General features: G+C 38.2%; 1 pseudogene; it reads left to right on the plus strand.

Annotated features, from left to right (window-relative positions):
- Positions 1–665: 665 nt before the first annotated feature.
- On the plus strand, positions 666–1,569 carry LOC100979917 (zinc finger protein 705A-like; annotated as a pseudogene).
- The last annotated feature ends 18,369 nt before the right edge of the window (positions 1,570–19,938 follow it).

Raw genomic sequence — 19,938 nt, forward strand, 5'->3', positions numbered from 1 at the left:
AATTCAAGTCAAAACCACAATGTGATACCATCTCACTCCTGCAAGAATGGCCATAATAAAAAAATAATAGATGTTGGCATGGATGTGGTGAAAAAGGAAGACTTTTACACTGTTGATTGGAATATAAACTGGTACAACCACTGTGGAAAACAGTGTGGAGATTCCCTAAAGAACTAAAAGTAGATCTACCATTTGATCCAGCAATCCCACTACTAGGTATTTACCCAGAGGAAAATAAGTCATTATACAAAAAAGATACTTGCACACACATGTTTATAGCAGTGCAATTTGCAATTGCAAAAATGTGGAACCAGCCCAAATGCCCATCAATCAATGAGTGGATAAAGAAAATTTAATATGTGAATTCTGGCTAGGAGGCTTCTCGTTCTGCTCAAATTGTTACAAAGTTCAGCTAGAGAAGACCTTCCTGTGAAGTTTTACCCCCTGCTCCTCTGGCCACCCTCCTGATGGATGCCTGTGGTGCCAGGCAGGAATGGGCTACTTGGGGATCCAGCGAGCTCCCCGTGCCTTTCTGCTACTTCCTCTACGTCTGTATTTCACTCAGCTCAGCTCTCTAACTTGACTCAGCTCCAGCTTTTCTTAGTGCCTGAAACATCTAAAAGTGAAAATCCAGAAGAAGACAGAGAGAAACTGAGCTCTTGACAATGCATTCACTAAAGAAAGTGACCTTTGAAGATGTAGCTATTGACTTCGCCCAAAAGAGTGGAGCTTTCTCTTGATGGACATATCCAAGAGAAAGCTGTACAGAGATGTGATGCTGGAAAACATCAGTCACCTGGTGTCCCTCGGGCATCAGATAAGCAAATCCTATATAATTTTGTAGCTGGAACAAAGAAAAGAGCTATGGAGGGAAGGAAGAGAATTTCTTCAAGGCCAGAGTCCAGACAGGGAAACTGCCCTTAAGAAAAAACACATGATATCCATGCATCCTATCATCACAAAAGACTCATCCACCAGTTTGACAATGGAGAAATCTCTCATTCCAGAGGATCCCTTTGAACATAACGATTTGGGAGAAGATTGCACTCACAGTTCCACAATGACTCCATGTTTGTTAACTCACAGTGGAAAGAAACCCTACATCAGCAAACAGTGTGGAAAATCCTTTAGTAATCAGTTGTCCCCTAAACAACATAAATTCATACTAAAGGTAAGTCATATCAACGTAATCTATGTGAAAAGGCTTATACTAATCGTTTTCACCTTAGGCAGCACAAGTTGACTCACACTGGAGAGAGACCATATGCATGTCATCTATGTGCAAAAGCCTTCATTCAGTGTTCTCACCTTAGAAGACATGAGAAAACTCACATGGGAGAGAGACCACATAAGTGTCATCAGTGTGGGAAAGCCTATATTCAATCCTTAAACCTTCAAAGACATTAGAGAACTTACCTTGGAAAGAGATGTTATGAATGTGATAAAGGTGGGAAAGGCTTTAGTCAGAGCTCTGGCTTTAGAGAGCGTAAAAAAAATCACACTGGAGAGAAACGACACGCATGTCTTCTATGTGGGAAAGCCTTCAGTCTATCTTCTGACCTTAGATGACATGAGAGAACATGCACTGGAGAAAAGCCATTTGAATGCCATTTATGTGTGAAAGACTTCAGTCAATGTACTCATCTTAAATAGCATGAGAAAATTCACCCTAGAGAGAAAATTATAAACATCTTCAGAACATATTCTGACTTTAGATGACATGGTGTTAGGAATGACGAATGTAAGGAATGTGGAAGAGACTTCAGCTATAGTTGTAACATCTAAACATGCCAAAGGACTCAAATCTTAAGGAAATACTGTAATCAACATGGAGTATACTTCGGTTACGTTTATTCTTCAGTCCACATCAATGAATGGAAGAGAAATTGTATGGCATGTATGTAGCAAAGACTTGTTAGTGATCTGATCATAAATGACATGAGAGAGCTGAAACTGTCAACATAATAAACTAAAAGTCTTAAGCAACAGCTTTGACTTAAAACATGTGGGACTTTCAGGTAGAGAATCTCTAGCTCTATATGTATACATGTAATCTCTATATAGAGAGTCTCTAGCTCTATATGTATATATGTAACATATATACATATATGTATATATGTTACATATATACATATATTGTTGGAAAAAAGAAAATGTGTATATATATGCGTTATATATAACGTATATATATTTCAATATTTGTAAGTATTATTTTATAATTATTTTGTAAGTATTATTTTGCATTATTTCAATATTTGTAAGTATTGATCTTTTGGAAAAGTTTAATGAAATTTCTTATATAATTCTGCATTCAATTTATTCCCAGGTCAATTTGCTATTATACATTTACATGCCACATTTTTATGAATAGACATTTTCTCAAATTTCTGAATTATTTTGCTAAACTATGTGCTAAGAATTTTTTCTAGAGGTCCACCTTCTTGACTCACTTTTCTGATGAGAAATCTATCAGGTTTCTCTACAGTGATTTTCAGGTTTGATAGCTCCTCAATGTGAGAAACTTAATGTAAACTAAGAAATGAATTACCACTGAAGAGTTTTCTCATTTCAAGATGCTGACTGTGTTTTGTCCAGTGTGAAATTTGACATGTGCCACAAGTGTTGCTCTATGAAGAAAGGATTTCTCATGATTTTTCATTGCATAATTTCTCCAGTAATAAGTATTTGGTATTTCAAGAGAATTCATTGCTCTCGGTAAGATTTTCCTTTCTTATTTAGCTTATAAAGGCTTTCCTCTCTTATTTTCCATTTTAGCAACATTTTATCACTGTGTTTTCTTGTGAACATCAAAACTGGTGCTTGGCTGAATGTTTAGTCACAGAAAATACAAATAAAGCGTTCATCCAAGTAAAGTTTTCTTATGTTATTTGACAATAAATTGCAAATAAAAAACATTTTCACACTGAATGCAGAGCTAGAGATTCTCTACCTGAAAGTCCCACGTTTTAAGTCAAAGCTGTTGCTTAAGACTTTTCGTTTATTATGTTGACAGTTTCAGCTCTCTCATGTCAATTATGATCAGATCACTAACAAGTCTTTGCTACATACATGCCATACAATTTCTCTTCCATTCATTGATGTGGACTGAAGAATAAAGGCAACTGAAGTATATTCCATGTTGACTACAGTATTTCCTCAAGATGTGAGGAGATACATATACATATATATACATGTATATATGTATATATATACATGTATATATGTGTATATATACATGTATATACATACGTGTATACATGTATATATACACATGTATATACATGCATGTATACATGTATATATACACATGTATATACATATGTGTATACATGTGTATATATACACGTGTATATACATATGTGTATACATGTGTATATATACACGTGTATATACATATGTGTATACATGTGTATATATACACGTGTATATACATATGTGTATACATGTGTATATATACACGTGTATATACATACGTGTATACACACACACACACACACACACACACATACCATGGAATACTACTAAGCCGTGAAAAAGGAACAAAATAATGGCATTTGCTGCAACATGGCTGGAATTGGAGACCATTATTCTAAGTGAAGTAACTCAGAAAGAGAAAACCAAATATCACATGTTCTCACTCATCTGTGGGAGCTAAACTCTTTGGATGCAAAGGCATAAGAATGATACATTGGACTTTGGGGACTTGGGGGAAAGGGTGGGGGGTGACAAGGGATAAAAGACTACACATTGATAAAGTGTGCACTGCTCAGGTGATGGGTGCACCAAAATCCCAGAAATCACCACTGAAGAAATTATTCATGTAACCAAACACCACCTGTTCCCCCAAAACCTATTGAAATAAGTAAATAATAAATAAATAAATCAATAAATACAATAAATAAAATTATGTTTGTTTTAGATGTGCTTTTTGGAAGCAGCAAAGGTTTTTTAAGCAGTTGTTTTTTAACCATATTTGGAGAACTCTGTTTTAACTGGGTAGTATAACTCATTTAAATTTATTATCAGGACTGATATCATTTGTGTTGTTATGCTATCTGCGGGTATTGTTTCTTTTTTCTTTCTTGCTGTTTTCTTTCTATTTTTCAGGTTTCTATGCCACTTCCTCTGTTTTCTGTCATTTGCTCTTTGGGTTGATTTTATCTTCTGCAGCTTTGGAAGATATCAACTCTCTTTTAAGTTCTATTGATATTAGTGTTTAAAAATTATTCTTTTTCATTCTTTACTAACTTTCACATAAGATTTTAAAAAGTAACTATCTTTTTGCTTTCTCCCAGTTCACATTTTTCTCACTTAGTCATAGTCTTTCTTCATGTTATCTGGACATTCAGATCCACATTAATGTGATTTGATTCTATATGTAGTTTTTCCACTGTCTTCTTTTAAGAACAATTTCCAATGTTTGCATTTCATTTTTACAACCAAACTTACAACAATTATTTAAATCTAATGCGATGGTTGATTTTACGTGTCAACTTGACACATATTTTTTAGTCTACTCTTACATTCTGCAAAACCTTCTCAAGTAAGTCCACCACATCACTGATTAAATTTTTTTGTTATAACAAGTCTGCTTTTACTAACTACATTGTTGATTTCAATTCTATTGCATTTTTCATTTTCATGACAATTTCCTCTTCTCTGGCAGCTGATTTTATCTCCAGCACATTTCTGTACATTTCACACTACTATGTCTTTAGGTTAATTTCTACTCTCCTCTTGGCTTTCTGTTCCGGTTTCATAAAGATTATCTTACTGTTTTAAAAACTGCCAAGATGTTTACCAAAATATTTTCCTGGTTCTAGTAGTAAATCATTTAAAAAATATGTACTCCCTCTCTGAATCATCGGAGAAAAAAATCAGCTTTTCTTGTCATTTTCTTTTTAAAAGCATACACAGAAGTTTTTTTCCCTCTCCAATTCCATGAAAAAAGAATTTTTTCCATGTAAATACCAACATTCAAAGTCCATGATCCTACCTCACCCCTCAGGCTTTTCTTTTCTTTTTCTTTTTTGAGACAGGGTCTTGCTCTGTTGCCCAGGCTGTAGTGCAGTGGTACAATCTTAGCTCACTGCCGCCTTAACCTCCCAGGCTCAAGCCTCCCACCTCAGCCACCCAAGTAGCTGGGAACACAGGTGCATGCCACTATGCCTGGCTTATTTATTTATTTATTATTTATTTTTGTAGAGACAGGGTCTCAATTTGTTGCTCAAGCTGGTCTTGGACTCCTGGTCTTAAGTGATCCTCCTGCCTTGACCTCCCAAAGTACTGGGATTACAGGTGTGAGCCACTGTGCCCAGCCCAGCCTTTTCTTTGGAGTTAATAGAATTCTCTTTTTATGCCATTTCTTGGAGATAACTTGGCATGTAAATATTCTAATTAAATCTTCATGTCTTACAGGGCTTGAGTTGGGGTCTTCTCAGGCCTAGGCTGTCAACTTCAACTTCTTTGAACTTCTCATCCCACAGAATATGTAAAATTAATGGTCCAAAGCTTTCCTAATATCTATGCTAAGTACATCTAGTTTCTTTTAGGACTGCACTTCTCTGTATGTAATGAGTCACTATCATTCACACTACCCTCCGCCTAACATGCTCGCCAAAACTCCATATATCCTGTTGCTATGATCTAAATGTTGATGTCCCCCAGAAAAACCATGTGCTGGAACCTAATGCCTAATGTGGTAGTATTAAGAGGTAGCGCCTTTTGAGGAAGTGATTAAGTCATAAGGATTTCAACCTAATGAATGGGGTCAGTGCTATAACAGAGCTGCCTTGCCCTTTCCGCCACATGAGGACACAATAAGAAGGCATCGTCTTTGAAGCAGGGAAGGAGCTAACATCAGACACTGAATCTGTTCATGCCTTAATCTTGAACTTCCCAGACCCTCAAAGGTTGAGCACTAAATTTCTGTTCCTAAACCACCCAACCTAAGATTTTTTTTATAGCAGCAGAAATGAACTAAGATAGAAATTGGTACTGAGAAGTGGAGTGCTGCTTTAACAAATACCTAAAAATGTGGAAGTGGCTTTGGAACTGGGTAATGAGCAGAGTCTGGAAGGATTTGGAGGAAGAGGCTGAAAAAAAAAGCCTATTTTGCTGGAATGGACAGTAAAGCGATATTCTGATATTCTGGTGAGGGCTCAGAAGAAAAGGAGAGCTGTTAAGAAACCTCAGTCTTCTTAGACTTTACCTAAGTGGTTGTGACCAGAATATTGACAGAAATATGGATGTTAAAGGCCATTCTGATGAGGTCTCAGATGGAAGGAACACGTTGTTAGAAACTGAAGAAAAAACCATTCTTGTATAAAGTGGCAACAACTTGGCTGAATTGTGTTTATCTCCTAGTGCTTTGTGGAAGGTAGAACTTGGAAACGATGAAATATTTGGAAGAAATCTCTAAGCAAAGTGCGAAGAGTGCAGCATGGCTTGGCTTCTCTTGACTGCTTATACTAAAATATGAGAAGAGAAAAACTAACCAAAGATGGAATTTATAACAAACAAGGAAGTAGACCTTAAAGATTTGCAAAATTCTCAGCCTGGTCATGTTGTAAAGAATGAAAAATTGTGTTCAGGGCGAACAGCAAGGGTGTGGCCAAGTCACTATTTGAAAAGGATATTTAGTATGGATGGGCAGAAGCTTGCTTGCTTCTATTCATCAAGGCAATGGGAGAATGGGCCTGAAAACATTTCCGAGATCTTCAGCAGCTGCCCTGTCCATTACAGGCCCAGAATACCAGGGCTTTGAGAACAGAAATATTTCAAACTTCTGCCCCTCTCATTCTGGTGCAGCACTCCTTCAACCCCTCAGCTGTGGCTCAAATGGGCCCAAGAGCAGCTCAGGTTTCTCCTCTGTGCAGATGCACAGGCAGTAAACCTTGGTGGCATCTGCACAGTGCCACCTCACCAGAGTGCTTGAGCTGTGAGGACAGGGCTACCTCCACCTAGATTTCAAAGGATTACCCAGAGAGCCTCAGAGCCACTGCAGAGAGTCCCCACTAGAGCAATGTCTAGTGGAGCCATAGAGGCAGAGTCTCTTCTGAGACCCCCCAAAAATAGAGCCACCAGCAAGCAACTCCAAACAATGACAACTACAGCATGGGCTGCACCTAGCAAAGCCATGAGGGCAGGGCTGTTCAGACCTTTGAGGCCCAGCCTCTACCCCTGTGTGTCTGGAAGATGAGATATCAAGTCAAAGAAGATTATTCTGGAGTCTTAAGGTTTAACATTTGCCCTATTGGGTTTTGGATTTGGTTGGAACCTGCTATCCCCTTTTTAAAAAAAATCCTTCCTTTTGAAATGGAAATGTCTATCCTATGCCTGTCCCATCATTGTATTTTGGAAGTATATAACATGTTTGATTTCACAGCTGGAGAGTAACTTGCCTCAGGATGAATCATACCTTGAGTCTCAGCCATATCCGATTTAGTTGATATTAAGATGAGACCGAGTTTTAGACTTTTGAGTTGGTACTGGAACAAGTTAAAATTCTGGGGGCTATCAGGATGGAACAAATATATGCTTCATGTGAGGGGGCCATGAATTATAGGGGGCCAGGAACAGAATGTCATAGTCTAAATGTTGACATCCCCCCAAAATTCATGTTGAAACCTGTTATCTAATGTGATAGTATTATGAGGTGCAGCCTTTTGGGGGAGTGATTAAATCACAATGGCTGTGGCCTCATGAATGGGATTAGTGCCCTTACAAAAGAGATGGAAGTGCACTGCCTTACTTTCTTCTATGTGAGGACACAGCAACAAGACATCATCTCTAGATCAGAGAGTGAACCCTTTCCAGATACTGAGTCTATTGGCACTTTAGTCTTGGACTCCTCAGCCTCCAGAAGTGTGAGCAATAAATTTCTATTGTTTATCAGTTACTCAGTCTATGATATTTTGTCCAGAAGAACTAAGAAAACTGTCTTGTTTTTTTCTAAATGAATATATAAAGATTACAGTTTTAACATGGATATATAAAGACAGATACCAATGGAACAAGACAGGGTTTGAACAATCCTCTGAATGCCTCAAAAATAACGCCTGGGTTATAAAGAAACAGCCCTCGTCACTTTTTATTCATTGGTAGAGAATCAAAGTTGTATTTGAGAGGGGAGCTGTTAGTAGCTTTCTCTACCTACTTGCAAGATGTAGGTATATTCCATTTCAAGAGGAAAAACAATAAAATACAAACAGATCAAAACCACCCATACTGGCCATGAATTGTGAATGGTGTTATTATTATTTGAATAACCTTAAAAAACTGTCAGGCTTAGTTTTCAATGTTATGAGTTTTTATCCTCTTCTGTGTCTTCATAAATATACATATATTTTGAGACAGAGTCTCACTATGCTGTCCAGGTTGGTCTCAAATTCCTGTGCTCAAGCGATGCTCCTGCCTCAGCCTCTGGAGTAGCTGATATTATAGGCATCCGTAAATATTTTTGCAAGGAATTCAGAGAGTTACTGAAACAATACCTGCTAGCCAGATGCCATTTAAATTTAAAACTCTTGCTCAATATTTAAAATAATACTGAAAAATTAACATTTATTTTTTCTTCTTATCATTATTGTTGTTGTAGTTCTTGCTGCAGAGTAATAATCACAGCTATGACTTGTTGAGTATTTTTTTTAAATCAGGCAGGCATTGTGAGCACACTGTATGAACTTTTTCTAATTCTTGTAATATCATAATTACTAATCTCACTTTCCATAAAGAAATTGAAGTTCAATGAGTTTAAATAACTTGCCCAAATCATACTGCTATTAAGTTGTAATGCTAAGCTCATAATCAAATGGCTTTGACTCCAATCCCATCCCTGTCTCACATGATGATACCTCACCCAGCAAAGGATTCTATGGCTATAGGAACACAACTGCCGTCACTCCCATTGAATTTTTTTCTTGCATGTAAATTTCAGCACAACAAGCGTTTTTTTTAATAGTACAACCTGCACAAGTTGCCAACAAATCTCACTAGTAATATACATGGGAGAAGAGGAGACAGCAATTGATAATACAACTAAATCAGGTAAATCAATACAAAATTTTTGATCTAGCATTAATGTCTGCACAGATGCATGTTTGATGTAAGCCTGTAATGCTGGTTCTGGTAGTAAAACGATAGTATTTTTTCAATTCATCATGTAATTAAATGAGGTATTTCCTGCAACCAACTTCCTTCCTTCAGCAGGATTTAAGCTTTTTGATGAAAGGATGTTAACTGTTTGAGGGAGCAGAGTTTACTATCCACATCCTTTCAGTTAATACCCAGATTTAGAATTATTGAGAACAAATGTTTGAATCATCTCTATAAACTATAAATTAGATAATTCTATAAAATAATCGATTTTAAAGGACCAGATCTTTAACTCTTTACCACATTTCTCTTCCTTGTTTTTTCTTTTTAAATCTAAACTCTAAACAGCATGTAAAGTATTGTAAGAGCTTGCATTTCTACCTCAAATATGCCATTAAAGGGCTCTATAAAAAAAGAGGCTGAAAATATATACTCCACTTTAAAATGAGTACACACATAGGTTGTTCTGAATCGCAGTTGGTAGGTCTTTAGAGATAAAAGTTATTTTAATGGGTTAAAGCCTCTCCTTTCACCTATGACAAAACTATAATCTGTGGTGAGGGATGTCAAATATATTGGTAAGGTGCTATTACCACAGACCCTGCAGACAACAAAAGGTAATAAGGGAATACTATCAACAACTCTACACACAAATTTGGCAACTTAGATAAAATGGATCAATTTCTTAAAAGTGCAAATTACCACAACTCACTCAGTATGAAACTTTGAATAGCCAAATAACTACTTACAAAATTAAATTCATAATTTTGAGACTTAAAAAAAAAGAAAAGAAAGAAATCTCCAACCCCAGAGAGTTTCACTGGAGAATTTGACCAAAGAGTGAAAGAATTAGCCCCAATTTTACACAATTTCTCCAGGAAATAAAAGAAGAATGAATGCTTCTTAATTCATTTTGTGAAGGTAGTGTTACCCTGATACCAAAACCAAAGACAGCACACACACACACACATCACACAATGAACTATAGACCAATATCTTTCATGAATATAAACATGAAATATTTGGAAAATAGATTCAGTAATATCTAAAAAAAATTATATGCTATTACAAAGTGTGATTTATCCCTGGGATGCTAGACTGCTTTAATATTTAAAATCAATCAATATAATATGTCATATAAAAATTACATGATCATATCAACTGATGAAACAAAATCATTTGGCAAAATTCAACACCCATTCATGATTTTAAACAAACAACACTCAGAAAAATAGAAATACAGGGAAGTTTTCTCAATTTGACAAAGAGCATCTGTAAGAAAACCTACAATTTCCATTATACTTAATAGTGAAAAACTGAATTCTTTCCCCCTAAGACTGGGAGCAAGGCAAAGATCCCACTCTCTCCACTCTTATTCAACATAGTGCTACAAGTTCTAGCCAGCGCATTATGGCTAGAAAATGAAATAAAAGGTATACAGACCAAAAAGAAAGAAAGAAAACTGTTTCTATTTGCAGATAACATGATTGTTTACATAGAAAATTCCAAGGAATCTGTAAAAAGAACACCTAGAACTAATAAATGAGTTGAGAAAAGTCACAGGGTACAAGATATACATTCAAAAATCAACTGTTGTGGAGCACAGAGGATTGGGGGCAGTGAAAATATTTTGTATGATACTATCATGGTGGATCTATGCAATTATACATTTGTCCAAACCCATAGAATGTACAACATTAAGAGTGAACCTTAATGTAAACTACGGACTTTGGGTGACGATGTGTCAGTGTAGGTTGATCAGTTGTAACAAATGCACCACTCTAGCCGGGATGTCGGTAATAGAGGAGCCTATTATGCATGTGTAGGAGCAGGGGGTATATGAGAAATCTCTTTACCTTCCTCTCAATTTTGCTGTGAACCTAAATCTGCTGTGAAAAAAAATTGTCTGTTTAAAAATTAATTTTATTTCCATATATTAGCAATGAACACTGAAATTAAAAATATGATATTTACAATCACTCAAAAAAAAAGAAACAGGTGTAAATCTAACAAAACATGTATAGGATTTACATGCTGAAAACTATAAAATGCTAAAGAAAAAACTCCAGAAGATCTAAATAAATGAGCAGCCAACGAGGATTGGAAGACTCAACATAGTAAATATGTCAGTTCTCCCCAAATTGATATACAGGTTTAATATAGTTCCTATCAAAATCCCAGCAAGACTTTTAATAGGTACAGAAAAAATTCTAAAATATAACAAAAATATAGAGGAACTAGATAAAAAAGGACAAATTATTCCAAAAATTATATATGGAAAGGCAAAATAATTAAAATAGCTAAAAAAAACTTTGAAAAAGAATTTTAAAAATGGGAAGAAACAGTCTACCTAATTCCGACATTTTATAGCTACAGTAATCAAGATTGTGAGTTATTGTAAGTAAGACAGATATATAGATAAAGGGAACAAAATAGAGAAACCAGAAATAAATTCATAAATTCACAGAAATATGCCCACTTGACTTTAGACAAACGTGCACAAGCAATTCAATAGAGAAAAGATAGTCTTTTTTTATTTTTGGACACAAAGTCTCACTCTTTCAGCCAGGCTGGAGTACAATGGCAGGATCATGGCTTACTGCAGCCTTAACCCCCCAGGCTCAATCAATTCTCCCACCTCATCCTCCTTAGTAGCTAGGAATACAGGCACACACCAACATGCCTAGCTATTTTTTAATTTTTTGAGAGACAGGGTCTCACTATGTTGCCCAGGCTGGTCTCAAACTCGTGGGTTCAAGCTATCCTCCCACCTTGGTATCCGAAAGTGTTGAGATTACAGGCATCAGCCACTGTGCCTGTCCTTAAGATAGCCTTTTCAATAAATTGTTCCAGAACAATTAGATATCCATAGGCCAAAAAAAAAAAAATGAACCTTGACCAAAGTTAAAAATTAACTCAAAGTGGATCATGCAGTTGCATGTAAAATGTAAACTATAAAACTTAAAAAAAAACACACACAGGGGAAAATCTTTGGGATCTAGGGTTAGGCAAAAAGTCCCTAGACTTGACACCAAAAATATGATCTATGAATGGAAAAAAATGATACATTGGACTTCATCAAAATATAAATCTTTGGCTCTAGAAAAGACTGAGTTAAGAGGATGAAAAGTCAAGCTACAGGCTGAGAGAATATATTTACAAATCACATGGCCACCAAAGGACTAGTATCTGGAATACAAAAAGAACTCTCAAAACTCAGTGTAAACACTCAATCCAATTAGAAATGAATGAAAGTCATAAATGGAAACTTCACTGAAGAGGATAAATAGATGGTAAGTAAGCACATGAAAATATGTGCAACTTCATCAGCCCTTAAGGCTGTGCGAACTAAAATCACAATGAAATACCACTGCATACCTATGAGAACAGCTAAAATAAAAAATAGTGACAACACCAAATACTAGTGAGGGTGTGAAGAAACGATCACTCAGGTGTCACTGCTTGGGATGTAAAATGGTACAGCCACTCTGGAAAGCAGTTTAGTAGTTTAGCAGTTTCTTTAAAAACTAAACATGCAACTACCCTATGATCTACCAATTACACTCCTGGGTATTTATTCCATATAAATGAAACTTTATGTTCACACAAACACCTGTAAAAGAATGTTTATAGAAGATTTATTTGCAATAGCCAAAAAGTAGAAACATCAGACATGGTGGCTCACACCTGTAATCTCAACCACTGGAGAGGCTGAGGCAGGAGGATTGCCTGAGGCTGGGAGAGATCTGTCTTGGCAACATAGCAAGACCGTGTCTCTAAATAGTTTTTTTAATTAGCAGGGTGTAGTGGTGTCTGTAGGACCAGCTACTTGGGAGACTGAGGTGAGAGGATTGCTTGAGCCTAGAAGTTCAAAGCTGTAGTAAACTACAATCATGGCAACCTGTATACTTCAACCTAGGCAACAGAGAGACATCTGGCCTCTAAAAAACCAAAAAAAGTAGAAACAGCTCAGATGTTCTTCAATGTGTAAATGGGTATACAAACTGGAACAGCTGTACCATAAAATACTACCCAGCAATAACAAAGAATGAACTGTTGATACACACAACCACCTGGATGAATCTCCAGGGATTTGTACTAAGTGAAAAAGAAACAATTCTGAAAGATCATACATTGTATAATTATATTCACATATCTGATGTAACAAAATTATAGAAGCGAAGAACAGATTAGTGACTGCTAAGGGTTAAAGAGGGATGGAAGAGGAAGAGAAGTGGGTGTAGCTGTGAAAGAGCATCAGGAGAGAGCCTGTAGTGATGGAAATGTTCTGTATCTTGAATGTATCAGTGTCAACATCCTGGCTATAATATTGTACTATAGTTTTGCAAAATATTACATTGAGGGAAACTAGGTGAAAGCTACACAAGATCTCTGTGTATTCTTCCTCACAATTGTATGTGAATCTACAGTTGCGTCAAAATGAAACATAATTTTTTTAAAAAAGGGTAAGAAGGAAATATTATGAACACCTTTATGACTACAAATTCAATAACTTAGAGGAACTGGAAAATTTTTTTAAAGACATTAACTACCAATAATCACTCAAGAAAAATAGAGAGTATGAAGAGTGGAATATCTATTAAACTGAAATTATACTTTAAAATCTTTTAACAACAACCAAAAAATCCAGGTAAAGAGAGCTTCACTAGAGAAGTTTACTAAGCATTTGTAGAAAGAAAAAATAATGCAATATCTATACACAAACACACAGACATAAAAAAATGGAAGAGAGAAAAAATGGCAGATAGGAGTCAGAACTAACTTGCAGCTCTTACCCAGATGGACAGAACAGCATGTGGAGACTCACATTGTGAACTTTTACTCCAAGAGCTACTGCAGGAACATACCAGGAATACTAAAAGAATTCACAGATCCTTTGAAAGAAGAGGCTTGCTGCTACAAACTCTGTGAGACAGCCAAAAAACTGTGAGTACCCAAAGTGTGAGAGAAGGAAAGTCCGCTTCCAAATACACATCCTCACTGGGAAACCTGAAAATCCAGATCATGGGAGTAGGATTTAACCTTACCTAGAGCTGAAACTAGAGAGCCAAGAGAAATAGAAAAGTAAACAAAGCAGCAGGAAGAGCCCTGTAGGAACTCCCTGCTTCCAGGGAAGCCCAGGGAAGCCATTTCTGACTTTATCTCACAGGGGTCTTTCGGGAGGGCTGCCAGTGGAATTGGGGAAAGACCACAAGGAGAAGGAAACTTCCAGCTGACCTTCATAATAATTTCAGCCAAGCGTAAAATGTCCTGGGCAGACAGGAAGTGCAGACAGGAGCACAGAAGTCATGGCAGGTGAGGAGGGTTGGAGCCTGAAATCCCTGCTTGCTTTCTCAGCAAGGAGGCTTGTAGCCTGGGGCAAGATCTCAGTCTTACTCACTGGCTGCCTGGATATAAAATCAGTGCTGGTGGGGCATGGTGGGAGTGAGACGGGCCTTGCTGGCTGCATGGGAGCTGGGTGAGACCTGTCACTGCTGGCTTTCCTCTACTTCCCTGGTGACCTGTGTGATGTATGATGCAGGAGAGGCAGCCATAATTCCCTTGGAACATAACTCCATTGGCCTGAGAACCACACCTGCATCCCCTACTATAGCCATAGCAAGCCCTGCCCAAGGAGAGTCTGAGCTCAGACATACTTGACCCTGCCCTCAACAGATGGTCTTTCTCTACCTGCCTTGGTAGCCAAAGACAAAAGACATAATCTCTTAGGAGCTCTATGGCCCTGCCCATCACCTGAGAAACCTGAATATTTATCCAGGTGACCATAGGGCAAGCTAGTATCCCCCCATACTACACCCTCCTTAGGGTAGGCTGGTATGCCCCCATATTATCCCCCCATAGTACTCTTTTGAAAGCACCACCTCCTGACTGGAGGTGAATCAACTCAAGCTATTACAACCCTTATAAAAGAACAACCCTGCTCCAACAAAGAAGACAACAGCTAATTACACGGTCTGTAACATCGTGGCTAACCAGAGGTCCTGAGTCTGTCCACATGACAACTTTACCACTAGCACAACCAGCACTTGAGAAAACCAGTTCACTGAACAAAACTACAACCAAGGACCCTTACAGAGTCCACTTCACTCCCCTGTTACTTCCACTGGAGCAGGTGCTGGTAGCCACAGCTGAGATACCTGAAGACTGATCACATCACAGGACTCTTTGCAGACACTCCCCAGTAGTAGCCTAGAGCCCAGTAGCTCCAATGGGTGGCTACACCCAGAAGAGCAAAAGCAATCACTGCAGTCTGGCTCTCAGGAAGCCTCATCCCTAGGTGAATGAAGAGAGCACCATATCAAGGGATCACCCTGTGAGACAAAAGAATGTGAACAGCAGCCCTTGAGCCCCAGATATTTCCTCTGACACAGTCTACCCAAATGAGAAGGAAAAAGAAAAACAATTCTGGTAATATGACAAAGCAAGGTTCTTTAACACCCCAAAAAAGATCACACTAGCTCACCAGCAATGGGTCCAAACCAAGAAGAAATATGTGAATTGCCAGAAAAAGAATTCAGAAGATTGACTATTAAGCTATCCAAGGAGGCACCAGAGAAAGATGAAAACCAACTTAAAGAAAATTTAAAAATAATACAGGATATGGATGAAAAAATTTCCAGGGAAATAGCATAAATAAAAACAATCACGACTTCTGGAAATGAAACACACACTTAGAGAAATGCAAAATACACTGGAAAGTGTCAACAATAGAATCAAACAAGTAGAAGAAGGAACTTCAGAGCTCAAAGACAAGGCTTCAGAATTAAACCAATCTGACAAAGACAAAGAAAAAAGAATTTTTAAAAAATGAACAAAGGCTCCAAGAAGTTTGGGATCATGTTAAATGACCAAACCGAAGAATAATTGGTGCCCCTGAGGAAGAAGAGAAATCTAAAAGTTTGGGAAACTTATTTGAGGGAATAATCCAGGAAAACTTTTCTGGTCTTGTTAGAGATCTAGACATCCAAATACAAGAAGCTCAAAGAACACTTAAGAAATTCATCACAAAAAGATAATCAACGAGGCACAGAGTCATCAGGTTATCTAAAGTCAAGACAAAAGCAAGAATCTTAAGAGCTGTGAGGCAAAAGTATCAGGTAAACTATAAAGGAAAACCTATCAGATTAACAGTAGATTTCTGAGCAGAAACCATACAAGCTAGATGGGATTGGGGTCCTATCTTTAGCCTCCTTGGACAAAACAGTTATTAGCCAACAATTTTGTACTCAGAAAAACTAAGCTTCATAAATGAAGAAAACTCTTTTTTAGAAAAACAAATGCTGAATTTGCCACTACCATGCCAGCAATACAAGAACTACTAAAAGGAGTTCTAAATCTTAAAATAAAACCTTGAAATTCGATAAAATAGAACCTCCTTAAAGCATTAATCTCATAGGGCCTATAAAACAATAACACAATGAAAAAAAAACTTAGGCAACAAGTAGCACGATGAATAAAATAGCACCTCACATCTCAATACTAATGTTGACTGTAAATGGCCTAAATGCTTCACTTAAAAGATGCAGAATGCCAGAATGGATAAGAATTCACCAGCCAAGTATCTGCTGTCTTCAAAAGAGTCAACTAACCCATAAGGACTAACATAAGCTTAAGGTGAAGGGGTAGAAAAAGAAGTTCCATGCAAATGAACACCAGAAGTGAGCAGGAGTAGCTATCCTTATATCAGACAAAACAGACATTAAAGCAACAACAGTTAAAAAAGACAAAGAGGGGGTCCTGGTATGGGACATGTGAGAGGTATGCTCCAACTTCCAGTTTCTGTGGAAATTCAGTAGAGAGATAAACGTTGTTTTCATCAAGGGTTTGTACCAGCTATTATTTCTTCCTGAAAAACAAACAAGCAAGTTTCTGTGGATCAGGAATTTGGGAGCAGATCAGCTGGAGGACTCTGACTCAGGATGTCTCATAAGGTTGCAATCAAGACATCAGCTAGGACTGTAATCATCTCAAGAAAATAAAGATCCATTCCAAGATGGCCGAATAGGAAGAGCTCTGGTCTGCAGCTCCCAGCGTAATCAACCCAGAAGAAGGGTGATTTCTGCATTTCCAACTAGGTATCTGGTTCATCTCATTGGGACTGGTTGGACAGTGGGTGCAGCCCACAGAGGCTGAACTGAAGCAGGACGTGGTGTCACCTTAGCAGGGAAATGCAAGGGATAGAGGGATTTCCCTTTCCTAGCCAAGGGAAGCCGTGACAGATTATACCTGGAAAAACGGGACACTCCCACCCAAATACTGCGCTTTTCCCAAGGTCTTAGCAACTGGCAGACAAGGAGATACTCTCCCACGCCTGGCTTGGCAGGTCCCACGCCCACGGAGCCTTGCTCACTGCTAGCACGGCAGTCTGAGATCAAACTGCGAAGTGGAAGCCTGGTGGGGGGAGGGGCGTCCACCATTGCTGAGGCTTGAGTAGGTAAACAACGTGGCTGGGGAGCTCAAAATGGGTGGAGCCCACCACAGCTCACCAAGGCCTGCTGCCTCTAGACTCCACCTCTGTGGGCAGGGCTTAGCTGAACAAAATGCAGCAGACAACTTTTGCAGACTTAAATGTCCCTGTCTGACAGCTCTGAAGAGAGCAGTGGTTCTCCCAACACGGCGTTTGAGCTCTGAGAACTGACAGACTGCCTCCTCAAGTGGGTCCTTGACCCCCATTTAGCCTAACTGGGAGACACCTCCCAGTAGGGGAGTGCCCCTCTGGGACAAAGCTTCCAGAGGAAGGATCAGGCAGCAATATTTGCTGTTCTGCATTATTTGCTGTTCTGCAGTTTCCACTGGTGACATCCAGGCAAACAGGGTCTGCAGTGGACCTCCAGCAAACTCCAACAGACCTGCAGCTGAGCAACCTGACTGTTAGAAGGAAAACTAACAACAGAAAGGAATAGCATCAACATCAACAAAAAGGACATCTACACCAAAACCCCATCTGTAGGTCACCAACGTCAAAGACCAAAGGTAGATAAAACCACAAAGATGGGGAGAAAACAGAGCAGAAAAGCTGAAAATTCTAAAAATCAGAGTGCCTCTTCTCCTCCAAAGGATTGCAGCTCCTCGCCAGCAACAGAACAAAGCTGGACTGAGAATGACTTTGACAAGTTGACAGAAGTAGGCTTCAGAAGGTTGGTAATAATAAACTTCTCCGAACTAAAGGAGCATGTTTGAACCCATTGCAAGGAAGCTAAAAACCTTGAAAAAAAGGTTAGATGAACGGCTAACTAGAATAAACAGTGTAGAGAAAACCTTAAATGACCTGATGGAGCTGAAAACCCATGGCATAAGAACTTCATGAGGTATGCACAAGCTTCAATAGCTGATTCAATCAAGTGGAAGAAAGGGTATCAGTGACTGAAGATCAAATTAATGAAATAAAGCGAGAAGACAAGGTTAGAGAAAAAAGAGTAAAAAGAAATGAACAAAGTGTCCAAGAAATATGGGACTATGTGAAAAGACCAAATCTACATTTGATTGGTGTACCTGAAAGTGATGGGGAGAATGGAACAAAGTTAAAAAACATTCTTCAGGACATGATCCAGGAGAACTTCCCCAACCTAGCAAGGCAGGCCAACATTCAAATTCAGGAAATACAGAGAACACCACAAAGATACTCCTCGAGAAGAGCAACCCCAAGACACATAATTGTAAGATTCACTAAGGTTGAAATGAAGGAAAAAATGTTAAGGGCAGCCGGAGAGAAAGGTCAGGTTACCTACAAAGGGAAGCCCATCAGACTAACAGCAGATATCTTGGCAGAAACCCTACAAGCCAGAAGAGAGTGGGAGCCAATATTCAACATTCTTAAAGAAAAGAATTTTCAACCCAGAATTTCATATCCAGCCAAACTAAGCCTCATAAGTGAAGGAGAAATAAAATGCTTTACAGACAAGCAAATGCTGAGACATTTTGTCACCACCAGGCCTGCCTTATAAGAGCTCCTGAAGGAAGCGCTAAACATAGAAAGAAACAAACAGTACCAGCCACTGCAAAAACATGACAAATTGTAAAGACTACTGATGCTAGGAAGAAACTGTATCAATTAATGGGCAAAATAACCAGCTAGCATCATAATGACAGGATCAAATTCACACATAACAATATTAACCTTAAATGTAAATGGGCTAAATTCTCCAATTAAAAGACACAGACTGGCAAATTGGATAGAGTCAAGAACCATCATTGTGCTGTATTTAGGAAACCCATCTCACGTGCAGAGACACACATAGGCTCAAAATAAAGGGATGGAGGAAGATCTACCAAGCAAATGGAAAGCAAAAAAAAAAGCAGGGGTTGCAATCCTAGTCTCTGATAAAATAGACTTTAAACCAACAAAGATCAAAAGAGACAAAGAAGGCCATTACATAATGGTAAAGGGAGCAATTCAATAAGAGCTAACTATCCTAAATATACATGCACCCAATACAGGAGCACCCAGATTCAAAAAGCAAGTCCTTAGAGACCTACAAAGAGATTTAGACTCCGACACAATAATAATGGGAGGCTTTAACACCCCACTGTCAATATTAGACAGATCAGCAAGACAGAAGGTTAACAAGGATATCCAGGACTTGAACTCAGCTCTGCACCAAGCATACCTAATAGCCATCTGCAGAACTCTCCACCCCAAATCAACAGAATATACATACTTCTCAGCACCACATCGCACTTATTCTAAAATTGACCACATAATTGGAAGTAAAGTACTCCTCAGCAAATATAAAAGAACAGAAATCACAACAAACTGTCTCTCAGACCACAGTGCAATCAAATTAGAACTCAGGATTAAGAAACTCACTCAAAACCACACAA

The sequence above is a fragment of the Pan paniscus genome, chromosome 3 (assembly GCF_029289425.2).
Source record: "Pan paniscus chromosome 3, NHGRI_mPanPan1-v2.0_pri, whole genome shotgun sequence".
Lineage (NCBI taxonomy): Eukaryota > Metazoa > Chordata > Mammalia > Primates > Hominidae > Pan > Pan paniscus.